Source organism: Vanessa atalanta, chromosome 14 (assembly GCF_905147765.1).
Source record: "Vanessa atalanta chromosome 14, ilVanAtal1.2, whole genome shotgun sequence".
Classification (NCBI taxonomy): domain Eukaryota; kingdom Metazoa; phylum Arthropoda; class Insecta; order Lepidoptera; family Nymphalidae; genus Vanessa; species Vanessa atalanta.
In genome coordinates, this window is record NC_061884.1 from 2,637,858 (window position 1) to 2,653,459 (window position 15,602).

Below are 15,602 nucleotides of genomic sequence, written 5' to 3' on the forward strand. Positions count from 1 at the left end.
ACAAATTCGCACAATAATAATTTTCTAATAGCCCAACTATATTATGCACTACAAATCGCTCTTGATCAATATACATTTATTTATAATACAGGACTATTTCACTTAAATACTAATATCTACTCCAATATGCTTCCAAAGTTCCGATGACATCTTGTCGGCATTCGGGACGCCATTTTATCACAAATCCATTATTAAACTTGGCGATTCAATGTCAATATTGTTTATTGTTTTGTCTTGTGACTGGAACAGGCTATAGATACGATTATCGAGTAGTTAAAGTAAACATGAAAACAATATTTTGAAGCATGTTTTAAATTTTATAAATAAAATCAATTTGATTTAAATTCGACCTCCTATTTCTAAATTTCGTTCTAAAACAAATATCGTACTAGAAATATCTTGAGGTTACCCCGTTAAATTGTAAGTGATTTAAATTAAATTAAATTTCGAAATCTGTCTGTATGTTGACTCATAATAATATCGTTCCTTGATTATTCTCTCTCTTCAGACTTGAATTAATTAATCTCAATGTAAGCTAGCGCCATTTTTAATGAATACAATGAAATGATGTTCGTATTATCTTGTTTTAATTATTCTAATCAGTAAGCATTGTTTCATAACACGGGGTTCGTTAAATTGTGAATAGAACAATGTTTGCATTTGATCGAAAACATCCTGACTAATTAATATAATGCAATATGGGTAATTTCACTGCCTCTAAATTTTTGGGAAAAAAATATCTTGAAATAATAAAACCATATACATTTATTCAAGCCTTTTGTTTGTATATTAAAAAAAAAATGTATACAATTCCAATTTAAAAAAATATTTTTATGATAAGAAGTCATTCGATCATTTTTAACCACGGCGGCAATCCACATCAGACATTAGCTAAATTCTCAAGATATAATAAATGTGTAAACGAATATGTAATGAATAGGACGAACGGTTGATACTGAGAATTTATTTGCTAAATACTGAAAATAAAATTGCTGGCTCGACCACAATGCATACACATCTAGTTTAATACAATTTCAATCTTATAAGTAATCGATTAAAATGATAAAATCGCTGTTACTTTGGTAATAATATGACTTTAGTTTCACATAAAAATAACAAAAAAAAACCTAAAAGCCGAATTCTAACAAGCTTATTTTAACAAATGCTGAAATGGATGCACTGTAATCGGCTTATCCTCGTGCGCTTTCACGTTTTCAGTTATTAACTACCAATAGAGACGCGCGAATATGTCCACGTGATTAAAGTGACGCGTTCAAACAAACCTATAGAAAAAGTCTCACAACTCAAAACAATGGCAGTTGTTTTTTTTTCAATTTTTTTTTTACCTATGGGCATTAAAGATCCAGAATTCAATATTCGAATGGCTTATTGATGACTGATGTTGCAATGAAGACAGCTTTGAAACTAAATCAATACAGTGAAAATAAAATAAAAAAAAACAATTAAACGAATATCCATAAAACTTATATCAGAAGATGTACCTCCTTTTGGAGAAGGTTTATGTGCTTCGCAGTCTTACCAGTTTTAAATTTAGACTAACTTAAGACGTTATAAGCATGAATTTAATGATGTATAAATTAATAGTTATTAAAAATATTTTTTGGACCCACTTATAAATGGAAGAAAGGAGACTTCCAGTACAGGAATTTAACCCCCTCGACATTATTAGTTAGGGGGGGGGGGGGTCTAACTAATAATGTCGTGACCAAGGTGTAAATTAAAAAAAAAAACTTCTGTAGTGTCTGAATAGTATTTTTGTTTGTTGGGACAGTGTTCAATAGTATCCAAATATTTTATTTATCAATAGATATAGCTAAACCTAGTACTTACAACGATTTCTTGCTCACTAAGGCATTTTTTATCACTTAGCGACGAAAAGCTAGCAAAAAATCTGAAAATTCCAAATACAGTCAGAATCTGTTTAATCCAGGCTAATCCAATTAACCTTGCAGGGTTGCCACGTTGACAAACCGGATTGTTTTGAAGGAATTATCGAGAGATTTATTGAAAGCTTTTTCCAATACCTTCATTAAAAACTTTTTCATTTTCAACGCTTAAAAAGTATATATGCAGCGGTATTTACATTTAGATTTATGTAACTTTTTTATGTTTATCATTTCGCATTGGGAATTTTTCAGGAGTGAGTTCCAAAAACCCTCGCCTAAGGAAACCGAGGTCTTTGCCCAAAAATGGGACATTGTCAAGACGTTACTTTATTACTAAAAAAAGAAACACGTTTCTCGAGCGAAACTTTGCTAGTAATAAACAATCTTGCGGCTTATGTTTTATTTAGTTTAAGATGCTCAGAAACTAACTCTTAATTGAAAACCGGAGTTTGACTTTTAAATAAGACCTTCCACTGAAGAAGACTAAACTTGTATATTGAATATGAATTAGTTAATAATTAGTAACTAAAAACAATTTAAATGACGTCTACATTGTTTCAATGGTTTAGTTGATGTGGAGATAAACAATTGACTACGTTTTTGTTTTCGTCAATTACCAAATTTTATGTTTATATTGCGCCAGTTATTTCTGATCGCCGTCCCATCGGACTGGTAGGTGAAGTAATAGAGAGTGTCAGTGCGCATATGTAGGGCACACACATGTACACCACAGTTATAAGTCGTTTACCAGTTGATGAAATGTGTTGTATAGAGAATCATTAAAAAAACATAAATGCAGAAAACATTTTTTGGATATCCTTTTTGGGTGGGAATGTGACAGGAAGATCATTGGTCGAATAGGCAGCATGGTAAATTTTTAAGCCTGCAAGTATTTTCTTGGTATTGTTGTTTTGGTATTTATCTGATTCGGAAAGCTAAGGCATCTTTGCATCATTCCAAGCAAAGAAAACCTGCAAAGGCAGTTTACCCGAGACAGTGGCACTCTAACAAATATCCACTATTACCTTGTAACAACGGCAATCATTTTAATTATTTTTTTAAAGAATTGAAGCAATGTTCCATTTAAGGAATTACTGATATTCCTATTTACCCCTCTAATTAGTTTATTCTAGGAATGGCGAAAATAATAAGTCAGGATCGAACCTGTGAATATTTACATCGCTAGGCAGCCCGTAAACCATTTATTTATATTACCACTGCTGATGCCTATTAGAGTAGGCGGTACACGCACGAAGCCATTTAATCAGAAATTTGTTTATATTCACTGCGGTCCATTTGCGTGACTTCGTGAAATGACAAACAAAAGGTTATTGTTCGTATATTTACGGATCTTTTTAAACTATTTGTAGGAATTCTCTTCAAAAGTTATTGTGAAATTAAGTTGAAAGCAGACGTTGAAAATATTCGAAACCTTAGCAAGTATTGTGCAATGGTTTTCAAGAATACAATCAAGTCACGTTCCTTGTTTCTATTATTTACTTCATTTACCAACTCATTTTTTAAATTCGTTGCACAATACGACATTCAAGTAACAATTATGTTTGTAATATACTAGTCATCAGTATTTAAACGATATCATCCTTTAAAATCATCCTGTATAAAAAACAAAAGTATCAGAAAGCGTCACTTTATCTTTTACATATTCAATTCGTTTCATTCCTTTTGGAAGGGGATTTCCCGCAGATAGCCTAGTCGTATGGACTAGTCCATATATGTATGTATATTAGTATATTTGTCTAACTTCAAATTAGAAGATATTATACGTCTAAACACGAGACTATTTTTCTTGTTTTACATAACCTAAGATAAAGATCATTGATCTATAGCCTACCTTAAATGATTGTAAAAGGCGATAAATAGCTTCACGCTCTCTTATACCATCATGCCACTTAAGCCGCCTTATTCTCCTTTATATGTGTGGCTGGTGAATTAATATTAAAGGACAATATTTGCTACATGATCCTCATTCGAATTATATAAAAAAATTGGTACTTAATTTTTGAACAAATTTCCAAATATTTCAATTTAAATAAATGAAGTGTGGACAGATTGCCAGCGGCGCGTGCGGCGTGGTGTGGTACTGTGCCTTGGTAAAGGGGTGGGAGGTCTATCCCCCGGTAATAATTCCATCATGCGAATTTGCTCCGTTCTTGAGATATTGGCAAAAAACTAATCTTATAATTCTAACCTTAAAATCTTATCAACAATTTAGAAATATCTTAAAAAACACTCTAAGGGTAGGGTCGACAAGACCACATTGTCGGAGTCAAAATAGTCAGTTTTGAGATTATTCTCAATAAAAAGTCAAATCCCTATTCTATGAACGGAATTGAATTGGCTGTGTGACATTCAGGCCGCTAATTGAACAGCGCCGTATAGTAAAGTGGCTAGGCGTTTCATTGGGTGGCTAAATAAGCTACTTGCCTGCGACATATTGTATACTTCGTTACTAAATATTATTATTTTATTAACGAAACTATTCTTTTATATATTTCACTCTATATGATGTTTATTGGTTTTCGTTATTATTAGTTTTTTATAAGCATCGATTTGCATAAGTGCCGGGTCGTGTGATGGATGCACATTTTCCATTCAAGTGAACCGATGGCATTCTTCCGATCGTGCTACGGACATGTGCTCCCGAGTTGGTATTGGTTTTTTAGGCGTCAGAGTGAACTTGTGGAAGACTGCTTTAGATCTCGATATTTCGAACCTCGTTCAGTTCCGCGATCAATTGGAAGGTAAAGCCATATTGGCACCTAACAAGCTTGTTGTGGTCAAGGCAAGACGTTACTTCACGTCGGCCCATCGTCATAAATTATACAAGCCACAAATTCGGCATAGAATATTGCTCACCAGTACCAGTTTCTTCCATTTGACCATATTCAACGCAGAGCGACTCGAATTAAGGACGATAAATCCCTTTCCGACCTGCTGGATCCTTTGGCATCGCATAGAGATTTTGTATCTCTCTACAACCAATTAATTGTTTGAATTAACCCCAGCTGCTGAAGTTTCCTTCACCTTAGAACATCGCAACAAAATTTGAATTTCGACGGTATGTCGAAGGTGAAATACCGGCAAGCAAGTCCTCCGGTTTTGCAGATGTCCATGAGCGGTGGTAGATTAAACTTTACATCAGGCGAGCCTCCCGCTCTTTAGCCACCTATAGCATTAAAAAACCGACAAGATTTAAATAATGCACTTAGACATTACCAAAATTTGAACCTGATAATTTATGTATTAACCTAAATATTGTACAAAATAGGTATTACCGTAAAATGAACCGTTGCTACCATGTATGATATGCCTTTGGGCATAGTTCGCATGCCAAGAGGTTGTCAGAATAAGGTCGTTCTTTTCGCGATAAAACCGCTCTTGCACATTGTGTGTACATTTGTGCATACCTATGTCTATTTTTATATATATTTAATTATATTAAATTTTAGTACCCTAAAATAAATGACAAAATATATTTTAAAATGACGCAAAATTTAGTATTTTTTATTTATAAATTATTTTACAAGTGAAACATAAACGCCTTCTAGTAATAACATTGTAATTCATTTATTTAAGTTATTCGTGATAATTCAAAGTTAAATTCAAAATAACTTTATTATATATAGAAGCGTTACAATTGCTTATTGGTGAACAAAAATTTCCTACCGGTTCTAAATAGATGACTGGTAACTTATAATAATACTTTAAACTAAAATCAGTAATAAAAATCTCTTAAGACAAAATGGAGCAACATAATCAAACTTACTTAACAATAAAACGTAAGTTGTCATGAACATAACTTGAAGATCAAAATGATATTTTATTGTTTCAACGAATATCCGCGTTAACCATTTCCAAGCAACATTCTTAGAGATTGTATTGTAAAGACTAAAATGTAAGGATCGTACTTATTAAGAGAAGATTCTGCAACGGGCAGACTTGTTTAATTGAAAATGTCTGGAATTATGATTATGAGCCTAGAAGATCGAAATATTTATGGATAAAACAATACACCCTCTCAAAGACAAATACTTAATATAAGTATTTCATTTTAATCAATCCAAAGGGATACTTAAATGTATTTGTTACCATTCGTAATCTCGTGTAGCTGATATTTTGGTGACAGGAGAGAGAGAGATTTCTCTAATTCAAATGTTAAATTTACAGGTATTATTATTTAAAACAAAAGCTATAACTTGTTTGAATCGTCGATCCTAATATTAAGAACCGACAAAAGACAAATGTTCATCAAAGTAGTTTGAAACAGTGACGTTAATAATTCCAACAATGACAATGTCTGTACACAGATGATCTGTTTCCCTCAGGAAAATCATTATCAGTTTTAATTTTTATCATTAATAAAAATAAACGATTAATAAAAAACCATCAAAAGACTTATATATATATATGTATAATATATAAAATAGTGACCATTAAACCGTCATGTCAGACTTCCTCGGAAACGAGAAGGTAAGCTTGAGAACAAAATCAAATATAAAGGAGTGAAATTTCTAGAATTTTATTCTTTGTACTATACCGCTGTGATTTTTTTTGATATAATAAAAGCGCTACTGGTGAGATGCGCATTACAACAGAAACAGGAATGAAATAGAAGCACAGATGTTCATTTATTGACAATGGAAGATTAAAAATTTTTCAACTGTTAAAAGTTAGATCAGTTTTATTGTATCGGTAAAAATTATAGACGCTAGCATTAAAAATTAAGCATCAACACATTTTTCACAGATAAACTATGAATTAATCTCATATCTCATCTTCCTGCCCTTATCCCAATTTTATTTGGAACAGCGCACCATGTCTTCTTCTTCCATATTTCTCTGCCTCACGTCATCTAACAAGTAACATTATTTCACACCATCCATTCATCGTTTCTTTGGTCGTCCCCTTCCTCTATATCAGACCGGACCGGGATTTAAAAAAAAAATCACTATTCTAAGTAGTTTTGTTTTTGTTTTGCTGACCTTACTTTTTTGTAAGAGAGTTGTCATACCTATAATTAATTATATTAACGAAATACCTGTAATACCTTTTAATTAATTATATTAACGAAAAGTTACGTGTTATTTTCTTTTTGCCAGTAATTATATCTTTATATGCAACCTCTTATATTTAAAGTAATAGTTCTTACGGCAGAGTAAAAGTCATTATCTACTTAATTATTTTCACATAAGAGTCGTTTGACGTGTATGTATTGTAAGAAACGAATGTACAAAAGCGACGTTCCTTTGTGAATACCCCTTATTTAAAGGGCGTCATTATCATCTTTCGTCTACTTTCACGTCAGATTCTTAAAGCTTAACCCTTTCCCGGGAACTCTTTTGGATTAAGAGGATTTTTTTTATATAGACTAAAAGCCACTCGAATGAGGGTAGTGCGTGTACATTATTTATTTATTTATTTAATTACATCATAAAACGAAATCACTCAAAATGGGCAAATTGTGTCTGTATTCCCTCCTATCCAACAACAATACATTAATAAAAGGTTTTTAGTATAAGTTATATAATAAAAGATAATAATAATAATATTAAATAATTACAAAATTAAAATCAAATAAAAAAAATCCTTTATTCAAAGTCGCTTTTGAATCTTTATGTTACAGTGTTGAATTAAATGTAAAGCCACCGATTTGAATAATAGATTCTGTCAAGAAAAACCGGTAAGAAACTCACTAGTTACTCTTTTAAGCCAGAACAGTATAGTAATATCCTGTTAACGTCCCACTGCTGGAAAGAGGCTCCCGCTTCCTTTTCAGAAGATGGTTTGGTGGATAGACTTGGCAGATTCTAATCCGATACGTGCAGGTTTCCTTACGATAATTTCCTTCGGCTCTTGCTTAGCTAATGACTGGTATTTCGTGATGTGGTCAGACAAAATTTAACCAAACAGTCACTCTATAAGAAAAAATGGTTCAATACCAAAATTATATAAAAACTTTTTACACGACATAGGCGCGAATTAAAAAAATAAATTTTCAATATAATTATAATGATATCCTTCTAATATTGACATTGAGAATATAATTTGTCCTACATCAACCATACTCAAATGTGACTAGCTGCATTATATTATAGTACACACATGTTGGCGTAAGCACGGGTCCACATAATTTTCCTAGATTCTCTTAATCCGAATGGATACTTCTCTGACTTGACTAGAGAGAGATCAGGCACAGGATCACCAGCTCCTCGTGCTTTCCAATTGCCAAATTTAAAACTCCGGTCTTTTGAGAATAATCTTAATTAGGAAATTTAGAATATTAAATACTTAATAGAAACAAAAACAAATGATAAAGCAGGAGAATATATGTAACCTTAAAATGAATCCCAATAAATAACATTTCGAGTCCACAAATTCTCAATTTATAAAGAAAGGTTTAATTTCAAGCTGATGCTGTTGCAACAGGTCTCTTGGTATAAATATATGAGGGTCGCAACCCTTAACGGTTAGTGCCGCTCCGGGTGCGGGTTGGAATGGTTGTTCCTTGTCGCGTCTCGGAACATTTCTCGTATTCGTACGACCGTGATTTTAAATGTGAAGTTTTAAATATATTTGCAAAATAGCTGTTCTGTACTGAAGTAATTCAGTTATAGTTTTTGGTGAGTACGACAATTTTGTTGTTGTTAAGAATAAAATAATAAGGAAATATTTAATAATATATTTTTAAAGTTGAGCTGAACAGAGATGTATACAACTTATTCAAGACTCAACTCATAACTCAACGTTATTTTGGACGATAAGTAAAAATATGAAATGATCTAGAATATTCTAAAATAATGGATATCAATGCCAAATATATTTATATATTGAATAACGAACTTTTTTTTACAACTAAACGATGTATTTGATTTTTTATACAACTGATTCAATTCAGTTCAAAGTTATTTTGTCCTTAAAGTAAAAGTATGAAATGGTCTAAATTATTCCAAGACAATATATATATCGAAAAAATGAATATATTGATATCAAATTTAATGTTAGATATTAAAAGAAAATGAACTAAGTATTATGTAAGAGGGGAAAAAAACAAGCATACTTACGCTTATAAACATTTTTGAGAACTCATACGCTATTATTTATTGATAACTTTTCATAAATAGCTGACGATTATCGGCTAGCCTTTTTAGTATCCGTATAATTTACCAACGGATTAATAGCTTCAGTCTGAAAGTTTTCAAATTACACGGAATAAGTTGTAAAGATACACACCGCATACGAGTTTAAAAAGTTTAAAAAGTATTAGATCGGAGTGCGGAACGGAGCTCGAGAAGTAAATTAGTAATTCCACTTCGAACGTATCATGTCAAATATATTTTTAATTTTTTTTTCTCAATTTTTTCATAATTCAATATTAAATTCCTATTAAGAAATTAATTTGGAAGTCCGATTCATGATATTCGCAACTTTGACAGAGTTCCATTTCAGGTTTGTCTTCACGAGAACTTGATTCTTTGTTCGTCTTACGTACGTGTGTGTATATATCTTTTTTTGTTTTGATAAACCTAATAATTGGTTTATTGAATTCGATTTATTTCAATGAGAAAAATACCAAAGTATATAAAAACAATATACCTATATACTATTATTATAAAGTGATTAAACTTAATCTACTGTGTAAATAGATCGACCATTTTGCACCTTGGACAATTTTCATAAATTAATAACTTAACTTTAAATTTTTAATTTGTTTAATGTAAAAACTTTGATGTAATTTTTTATTAAAAGCTTTAAATTTATTTTAAACTAGCTAACCAGGGGCTTCGTTTAAATATTCATATTGAATGGAAAAATCTTGTTTCACATCAATATTTTTTGGGCATTTACGTAAGCAGAACAACTCCTCAGAGTTTTAATCGGATGGTTTAGGAATTAATACAGGACAAATATACAAACATCAATTATTATTACCTTATAAGTTTAAGTTACTCTAATTTTATTAAATATATTAATCATACTTGCATCAATTTTCTAGTCAACATAGGTATGTTCATTTGTAAAATATAAAACGTATGTACGATTTTTTTATATGTTTTGTCTCGGTCATTTCAACAACACATTCTATTACAAAGAAAGGGACAAAATATATCAATGATTAGTAATAGATATTTAATAGAGAAGTTTACCGCAAATCAGGATCATCGGATCTTGTTTCGTTTTGATATTTACACAACATACAAATTACATCATGATAAGATTATTGTTTTTGATATATTATACTCGTATTATTGAGCCGCGATGACCAAGAAAACGTGAATCTTGCCTACCTATGGTTCTGAGTTCGAATCTGGGCAAGTACTACTAAATTTTCATGTCCTTTAAGTTTATAACTCATCTCGTGCTCAAGGAAATCATCGTTAGGAAATTTCCAAGTGACAAATGAGAATGGCTTGTGTTTTGGAGCACAAACCCGTATTAGAGCAGCATGATATCTTTTTAAAATGATAGGAGAATTTTCTTAATAAAGTTGGAATCACTACGGTAATGTCACATATTATTAAATTTTTTATTATTTATCTGCATAGAAACAGTGACAATGTGAGCACGATAGGTAAAGATAAACTTCTAGGTAATATCTACATTCCAATTTGGTTGATATTCTATTAATAAAAAGTATTAAATTAATTTTTGTTAACTAAGGACCTCGAGGAACCTTTGTTTTGTTATAAAAATATATAAATACAAAAATTCACCGCACTGCATGTATATAGAAAATTACCACAAACACTTAACCTGACCGAGCTACAAATAGATACAAAGTATTAATAACAAATGTATTTATAATATATTCTTATGTAAACTTATATATATATATCATTGATCAGATGACTTGCAAATGGGCCTGATGGTAAGAGTCCACCGCCAACAGTAGACATTGGTATCTATTTTACCATTTTACCAAAAAAAATTAACCATTCTTTACATAGCCTAACCGCCACCATGGCGACTAAGATGTTAGTCCCCTACGCTTGTACTTACGCTGGCTCACTCATCCTTTTAGCCGGATCACAACACCACTAAGTATTGCTGAATTGGCGGCTGCCTATATTTCACTCACGATGCGATAGACAATGGCGCTGGAAGAAATATTAACCATTCTTTAAATCACCCATACGCCACCAACCTTGGGTACTAAGATTATGTCCCTTGTGCATGTACACTGGCTCTCACCCTTTAAATCGGAACGCAATAATACTGCGTACTGCTGTTTGGCGGTAGAATATCTGATGATTGGCTGGTGGCACCGAGTAAGTAATACTACTTAGTACGTGTATATAGCATTAACTTATGTTGACAGAATATTGTAAAGCCAATAGTGAACATTTTCGCCTGTATGACGTTCTGGTGTAAAGACATTTGTAGCTAGAAATATAGAATCAATTGTTGTGGCTACGTTTATTTATTTTTTATTTTATTTATTTATTAGTATTAATATTAATATTGGACAACATCACATACATTACTCTGATCCCAATGTAAGTAGCTAAAGCACTTGTGTTATGGAAATCAGAAGTAACGACGGTACCACAAACACTCAGACCCAAGACAATATAGAAAACTAATGAATTTTTTCTACATCGACTCGGCCGGGAATCGAACCGGTGTACACCGGGAAAACCGGTGTACACACTACTCGACCACGGAGGTCGTCAAATTTATTCTTTATTCTTAATGTTATACGTTGAATGCTATTTTATGATAATGTTAAGCAAAAAAGTTTTTCGGATATAGATAAGATATACGGATACGAATTTCATGGCAAAAGTAATCAGCGGTTTTTAAAAACATATTTTTTTTTTATAGATAGAGAAAATTTGAATTTCGTTGCTACACGTTACTAGTTTTCAGTCGCGGCTTTGCTCAAGTGTGAGGTGAAGAGCAGGTGTTATGTGATCTTGGTGTTCTGTACTCCTAAAAAAAAAAAAACCATGATGATCAATTTAGCAGTTAAGACGTGAATGCGTTACAAACAGGCTTTTCCATTAAAAATATTTATTAGGTTGATCTTGAGGGTTCTACTAGTATATCAAATTTTGATTGATCAATGAGAGAAAATTTAAAAAGCTTCTTTTTAATGAAGTATAATTAGTTCTTCGATTGAAAAAAACCATTCGTTTTAAACACGGCTATTTAGATATCGTTTTACTCGATGGTCAATTGACCTCCAATTACCAGATAACAATTTACACTGGCCTTGGTAATAGTACCGCGGAGTATAGACTCCTTAATAGCCTTTGCGTAATCGTAAAAAAATTTTTGATAATTTTTTCAAAACATTTTTGTGTTTGAGTAAGGCTCACCAGTTATTGGAACACTGATGTTAAGTGATCTGACTGATCACCTATGCACTGTACTAATTAAGTAAAGCAATAACTTGTATACATCCCATTGATCTAAGGCCTCCTCTCATTTCGAAGAAGGTATTTATTCAGCCACGCTGCTCCAAAACGGGTTGACGGGAAAACATTTGGCAGATGATAAGCTCGAGGTTATTAAATTCTCATATCAATATTCAGTCGTGATTATTCCGGTTTGAACCCGCAATCATAAATTACGATTATATTATTCAAAATTCATTATTAAATTTTTAAGATTCATAATCGCCCATACATAAAAATATATAACCAGTCCTTATAATTTGAATGCGTTTCCAACCGAGATATATGCTGCTACGTCCATTCTGCATATAAATAGACTACATACATATACACACACAGCTATTGTTGTCTGGTGGTCGAATGACTAGTGGGTGGTATTTAATCAAACGTGTAACACACCATTAAATTATATTACGAACAACCAAAATAGATACATAGCGACGAACCGCAAATGTTTTAGAATTCACATACAAATATATTTTTTTATTCATATATAATAAAAAATAATGTTGATTATCACGTGTGTAACGTAAACGACTATTAGGGTCACAGTTTTAGTGTAATTATTATAAAGTTATCCTCTTGTAAATCTTATAAATGGAGCCAAGATGATTCAGTGGTTAGAACGCGTGCATCTTAACCGATGATTGCGGGTTCAAACCCAGGCAAACATCACTTAATTTTCATGTGCAAAATTTTTGTTTATAATTCATCTCGTAGGTACTCGGCGGTGAAGGAAAACATCGTGAAGAAACCTGCACGTGTCTTATTTCTACGAAATTCTGCAACATGTGTATCCATCAACCTGCCCTAAACCTTCTCCTCAAAGGGAGAAGAGGCCTTAGCCCAACAATAGGAAATATAAGGCAGTTTATATTATGTAGCATTTTGTTAGATAAGGTTTCGACCGATTTCAATCTGAACGATTTCTATCACGGCTATTAATCTCAAAGGAGACCAGCTAAATATGTGGAACATATTAGTGCACCTATGTTTACGCAAACAACTATTCCATTACATTAATAATCTGATGGTACGGCAAAGACGCGACCGAAAAGAGTTTAGTTCGAACGTTCAAGACGCAAATGTCAACACCTCCAAACTTCCAGACTACGACGGACTGAGATTTTTTTGATAGAACCCCAACTAACTATCCATACAATTATGTAGAGCAATCGGTTCCTGAATTGATTCCGTTTATTTAACAATCCATTTAAAATATTTTCTTAATACTTTAATAGGGATGCCGGTCTTCTGTGCATGGCTTTGAAGTTGGTTAAAATGCATGGATGCAAGTAATGGCATATACGATACCATTAATCTATACTAATCTTATAGCTAACTAACTATGTCTTTTTGTCTGTCTGTGGCTCTCTCACGGCCAAGCCACTGAACCCAAATTTGATGATATTTGTTATGAAGCTACTTTCCATGTAGAACGCCTCACGAGCAACCTTAAAACATGAGCAGAGCCGCAGGCGACAACTAGTAATCAATAAACATACCTATGTATAATTATATATATGTATAACACACTTTTATTCAAGCAGTTAATTTAACAATTTCCTTACTATACAGTAAGGAAATTGTGGCGACCGAATTATACCAGCGAAAAAAATAATTGAAATTAATTAAAAATAAATGTAAACAAATATAACCTTTATCCTCAATTTTTAATATCGGTTTGGTATCGTATTTTGTCTAGCACTAATTGATACCGTAAAGTCATAATAAATATAAAATAAAATATTTATTATTATTAAATATCAACAGAGTTATATCATTGCTTAAATTGAAGGTCGTAGATGCTTACAACGTAACTAATAATAATTATTTATTGTTAAATTTTAACAATGTACAATTATATTTTAATGTTATTGAAATAATGATTAAAATTTTAATATGGAATTCGTATAACTATGAGATGTGATCATGTGGAATATATTGAAAAGTAACAGCGTGTGAATATCCCACTGCTGGGCTAAGGTCTCTTAGAGATGAATCACGCTGCTCCAATGTTGGTTGGTGGATAAACATATGGCAGGTTCCTCACGATGTCTGCCTTCGCCGTTGAACACGAGATGAATTGCAAATTATAAACACAAATTGTATACTAGGAAATTCAGCGCAGCTTGGGTTTGAAACCGCAGTCACTGTTTAAGATGCACGCGTTCAAACCACTCGGCCATCTCGGCTCGGAATATATTGCCTGATTATTCAAATTAAAGTTAATTCGAATAGTTTCTTAATAGTAGTTTAAAAATTATATTTATAATATGTATGTATTACTATCTCAGGTTCGTAATGTCTTATGACATAAATAGAAATAAAGTTTCTTTCTCATTAATTGTCTATACTAATATAATAAATGCGATGGTAACTTCGTTCGTCTGTCTGTCTGTCTGTGGGCAAACCACTGAACCGAATTTGATGAAATTTGGTATGATGTAAGTTTGAACTCCAAGGATGAATATAGGCTTTACTTTTTATGACAACTAACGACTAACTCAATATCAAATGAGATAAATACGTATATTTATGATTTTATTCTAAATATATTATTATTTCTCTGTAATGTATTTATATATTATGTGTATGCCTTGTACACCCCTACCTCTTTCTATATCTGTTTCATTCCTCAACCTTAAGGTTGCCTGGAAGAGATCGCTGTTTTAGCGATAAGGCCGCCTCTCATGCATCTTTCTTAAACGTGACTAAACTGTGTGTTTAATAAAGAGTATTTTGATTTGATTTGACAAACTCCTACAAGCGAAGTCGCCGGCGACAACTAGTTTCATATACATACATATTAATTACATTAAATTATTATCAAACATTATATTTTTAACATATATAATATTATTATAATTGACGACCTCCGTGGTCGAGTAGTGTGTACACCGGTTTTCATGGGTACGCCACTCCGAGGACCCGAGTTCGATTCCCGACCGAGTCTATGTTGTCTTGGGTCTAGGTGAATGTGGTACCGCCGTTACTTCTGATTTTCCACAACACAAGTGCTTTAGCTACATACATTGGGATCAGAGTAATGTATGTGATGTTGTCTAATATTTATATATTTTTATAATATGTTGTAGTATTTTATATTACTAATGTTAAATGAATACATTGTGTAATATACTAGCAGGTTGAGAACAATTAAGCACTGCGGTAATTACCAGAGACAGTCTACATTTCAGAGTAACGCCACAACAGCTTTGTTAAAATATATTATTTATTTAATGATTCTACTAACTTTTAATATGAGCGACTAATA

General features: G+C 32.2%; 1 protein-coding gene across 1 annotated transcript in view; it reads left to right on the plus strand.

Moving 5' to 3' along the window:
• Positions 1–8,459: 8,459 nt before the first annotated feature.
• The window catches only part of LOC125068823 (parapinopsin-like), a 115,879-nt gene continuing 108,736 nt past the window's right edge, over positions 8,460–15,602 (plus strand). The window contains exon 1 of the mRNA XM_047678144.1: positions 8,460–8,548. The gene's annotated coding sequence lies outside the window, so the exon portion shown is untranslated. The remainder of the gene's footprint in view (positions 8,549–15,602) is intronic.